The following is a 5249-nucleotide window of genomic DNA, read 5'->3' as shown; positions in this document are numbered from 1 at the left end:
GACCTAGAGAAAGTGATGGCTATCTTTGAATGGTGTACCCAAAAGAGTGCGATAGAGGTAAGATCTTTTCATGGGCTGGCTAATTTTTTATAGAAATTTCATAAGAGGTTTTAGTAATATTTGTGGACCTCTAACTAAAATAATGAGAGGGGATATGAAAGAATTTAAGTGGACTGTAGGAGCAGATAAGAGTTTTAATCTGTTGAAATAGAAAGTTATTGAGCAACCTGTTTAGCATTTCCTGATTTTAATAAAGTGTTTCAAGTAGATTGTGATGCTAGTGGTACTACAATAGGATTTATTTTGAGCCAAGAAGGTAGACCTATTTATTATTTTAGTGTGAAATTGAATGATGCAAAACAAAAATATTTTGTTTATCATCAAGAATTTTATGCTATAGTTCAAGAATTGAAGAAGTGAAGACAATATATTCTTCCTAAGGAGTATGTTTTGTATACTCATAATCAAGCTTTGCAATATTTTAATAGTCAAGGAAAATTGAACCAATGACATTTAAAGTGGGTTGATTTTTTGCAAAGTTATACATTTGATTTGAAAAATAGGAGTGGGAAGTCTAACAAAGTTGTAGATGCTCTTAGTAGAAAGCAACTTTTGCTATCAAAAATGCAGATAGAGGTGGTTGGTTTCAAGGAACTTAGTACTTCATATCTAGATGATCTTGATTTTGGTCAAGAATGGAAGACTTGTATAGAACTTGTTACACTTCATAGGACAAAGTGGTTGGATTTCATGATCTAGGATAGTATATTGTTCAAAGGAAGTTAGTTTTGCATTCTTAGATGTTCAATGAGAGAGAATCTTATCAAGGAGAACCATAGTGGAGGATTGGCTAGATATTTTGGTAGAGAAGCTATGGGAGGATGTTAGCATGGATTTCATTCTTGTATTACCTAGGAATTAGCATGGGCATGATTTTATTTTTTTGGTGGTTGATATGTTTCCAAAGATGGTACATTTTATTCCTTGCAAGAATGCTAGTGATGTTGTTCATGTCACAATTTTTTTTTTCCAGAGAAGTGGTGAGACTACATGGTATGCTAAAGAGTATAGTTTTACATCAAGATACTAGATTTGTTGGCTATTTCTAGTATACATTATGCAAGAAATTAAAGACCAATATGAAGTTTAGTTCATTGCATCATCCACAATTATATTGACAAACAAAAGTGGTGAATAGGAGTTTTGGGAAATTTGCTAAGATGTTTGGTTGGAGACAAGCCAAAAGGATGGGATATTATTTTTCCACGGGAAGAATTTGTTAGAAATAGATAATACTGAGAGGGGGGTGAATCAATATTTTCAATGTTTTTACCCACAACTAAATACTATTATTTATTTTGTTATGTGCATAAGAAAATAAATAAATAATGTAGAACAATGTAAACAACCATACACAAAGAGAGATTATGACACAATATTTTGTTAAGTAGGGAAACCCTGGCCAAGGGAAAACCCCGATGGGGATGGAACCCACTAGATGATCCACTATATAAAGAATCTAGTTAAGGATATTGACCCTATTAGGAGTCTATAAAGAATTTATAGTGTCTCAAGTCTTTGTTAGGAGACTAGGCCTTGTCAGAAGCCTCAACCCTATTAGGAGTTGCTTCAACCCTATTAGGAGTTGATGGATTACATACAAATGTGTGCAAGCAGAGCCCACTACCCTAACATACAACTATACAATAAGTTCTTCAAGAAATAGGTATACATACAATACTAAGTAGTTTTCTATACTTTGCAAATCTTTTAATTGATGATTCTTCACACAAGAGTGACTACACACATATTAGACTACATCATATCTTTACATCATATAGAAAAGTATCACATTCACTTGTTTCTCATATTTCACAAGATCATATTGACTTTGCATTTACTAATCATTGAATCATCATTCATTTTCACACATACTTTTTCACATCTTATTATTTTGCAAATAAATTTTTTTACTTATATAAGACTTTTTGATAAATTATTCCTTAATTGGCTCAAAAACAAGTCATAACTCAAAATAATAAATCAATTTGTTAAACTCATTCTGCTAAAAGTGCTCTATTCTGCACTATGTCATTACTAAATCACTAATTTCTTCATAACTTGAACTTGGTTGATTGTATGGACATGCACATTGGTATAAGTCATCATTATGATGTCATGCATCTTTGGTCAACTACACAAGAGAATATTCCAAGGGAATATTCTATTATCATCAAAATTTTCTTTCTGTTTAACATTGTCTGATACTTAGACAATTTTTTTCTGCAACTGATAAGACTAATCTGCAAAAAAAATATGTTGTCATAAATGACAACCATAACTTACCTTAATTGATTTCTTGGAAATATTTCCAAAAATATCCCCCTTTGGCATTGATGGCAACATTTAGGAAAATTGGCTAAGTCCCAAACATGATATCATGCTAATCAAAGCAAATAGCCATAACATAAGAACATAAATAAAAGCATTTATATTTATGTTTTTGATAAGAAAAAGAGGTTTTATAGGGACCCTAAAACCTAATAGTTAATACAAAAACCAAGGCTAATAGTAAGCATATAAAGCCCAACAAAACATAGACAAGTCGCAAGGCTAATAATAATCATGAAAGCACAGTCAAAACAAAGGCCAACAAAAGGGCCAGATCAACTTACATCCAAAAAGATAGAACAAGAAAAAGTCAACTTAACAAAAAATAGCACTAAAATAATAGTAAAAGATAGGAAAAAATAAACCATGATTACTCTTCTATCTTTCACTTGAGCTCTTGCATAATTTGAGTTGTTTCATAAACTTTGTGAATCTCCTCAACAATCTGCTCTTGACTCTTCTGGGCTTCCCGATCTAGGCTACTGAAAGTAATTTCTATCACTACATCTTCTTCCACCTTGGCTATTTCTTTGTCCTTGTCCTAATTTTCATCCAATGGGCCTCTAGCTTTTAATATTCTTGTAAGGAATAGAATATTATCATTCATAGAATTGAGGATGGATATCATTTGATTCACTAGATTGTGATTATAACTTTTTAGGTTTAGGATTCTCTTCTTAGCTAAATTGATTCTATCCTCCTTATTCTTCTGATTTCTCAGACCTAGGTCCTTCCTATTGTTTTCCATCTAGCTAATTTTTCCCTAACCTCTTCCAATTCATGGTAAAGCCATTTGATTGACCTAAAACTATCAACCATGCTATTGCGAGCATTATTCAACAGATTCATGACCGTTTCCCTAGCATTATCTATTATTGCCACCATAGCAAGATTAATGAGTTCTTTGAGCTAGAGTTGGCCCTATTTTTCTTCCAAAATTTGGGGATTCATTATCTCTTTAACAATCCCCATCTTGGATGTTCTAACATTGAAATTTGTCCATGCATTTTTCCTATCCTTAATAATCACTTCTCCACCCTGTCTTCCAATTTTCTCCTTCTCCTGCTCCTAGGAATGAATGTGGGAAAGATGAATAGCTAAGATATCTAGCCCTAACCCCAAAACCCTCTCAACACCCATCTATTTTTCCCTCTTCCTTTTCTTAGAAACTAGTTCCTCCCTCTTAATTTCAATCTCCTCCTCATCATCATCATTAGATTTCATTTCTTCTCCTTATTGTTTTCTCCATTCCCCTAGCCTATAATTTTAGGCCCATGTCCTCTAGGGCTCTTCCTGCTTGGGGTAATAGATGAGGGAAAAATTTTCTCCAACTCTTTGGCCTTCTTACTAGGGGAAACGTTATCTTCCCCCTCCAAACTAATACTTTCAATATCCTCTAAATCAGAGGAAAAAATAGAGCTACCTAAGTCCTAAGAGGCATCCACACTAGGCTAAGGATATTTGCTTAAAGTCTGATCTTTAAAATGCTCATAAATTAATAGCAATAATCCCTCATGTAGATCAAAATTCACAGAGGGTTTTTTCTTGTATCTTGTGATAGCCTTGCTCATAGAAGTAAAAAAATAAAAGGGGAAATGAATCTTGATTCCATGGTAGAAATGGTTGAGAAAAATAAAGTGATGGGTTCTCACTTAGTCAAATCTAGTATCCAATGAAATATACTCTATAAGAGCTCATAAAACATAACTCCAAAGTTTTTTGATGAAATCCATTTCATAGTACATTTCACATTTAACCATATCATTCCTCTCCATTTTCTTTGCAAAATCCTTGACTGCATTCACCGATAGTTTTTTGTCTCTATAAAATTTGAAACCCTCCGCCAATATTTCAAACACAAGAGCAATTAATTCCTCTATAATTTGAAATAAAATTCCATCCACTTTAACTCTCCTATCCTTCCAAGAGTTGACCATACTATTAGTTACATTTAGATCAAAGCCATGGAGTTTAGCAATGTAATTTTTTATACCTCCCTACTCTAATTTCTCCCATACTTTTGCCCTTTCTTTCCATTTTTTCACTTTCCCCACCATTTCTACACTCTCCACCCCTATAATTCTCATAAATTCCAACCTCTGCAAATCCTTCTCAACCCTATGAAAGCACTACTTTTCACATCTCTGAGAAGCACCAATATATTTTTCTATACCCCAAGAAAAGAGAATGATGAAAAAATCAACACACAAAATATGTCGATATGACATTGATAACCTAACCTCCCTAATGTGTTTTCCATAAATGTTATTATTACAATAACTCACACCCTAGCTTCCATTAATAAAAATTATTACATTAAGATCTCCACCATACCACTCTAGATTTTTTCCAGTTCAATAAGACTCCTTTGCTTCTACCAAAATATTCCTAACCAAATTCTAGGTCATCACCTTATCTTGCCTAAATGCTTCATTGGCGACCCAGTCTACCATGGGGTTAGCTTCTGTGTAAACATGGGTGACATGGACACATTCAAAATTTTGGAGGAGATTTTGGGTCTGTTGGTGTTTTACAACTACTAAGCAACAAAATTCTCAATACAAAAATGATATTACTCACACAACCTAAGGATTAGCCAATTCCTATTCACAATTATATGTGCAACCCATTTGGACCTAACTTCAACAAAACCAAGGGTGGTTTTCTACTCTTTAGGCTCTAGAAAACTAGGATGGGTATACCCAGGGATGATTCAAGATTGGAAAATATTGTATGAGAATTACTTTAGTTTCATTTTGATTCTCATCTCAAATCCTCAAATACATGCATAATTTTGACATTTTGATAAACACATCCCATTTAATAGATTTGGCCAAAATTCTTCTATAGATTTGCAT

The sequence above is a fragment of the Cupressus sempervirens genome, chromosome 7 (genome assembly GCF_028749045.1).
Source record: "Cupressus sempervirens isolate cs-2001-9-10 chromosome 7, ASM2874904v1, whole genome shotgun sequence".
In the NCBI taxonomy this organism is placed as follows: domain Eukaryota; kingdom Viridiplantae; phylum Streptophyta; class Pinopsida; order Cupressales; family Cupressaceae; genus Cupressus; species Cupressus sempervirens.
This window is presented reverse-complemented; position numbering follows the sequence as displayed.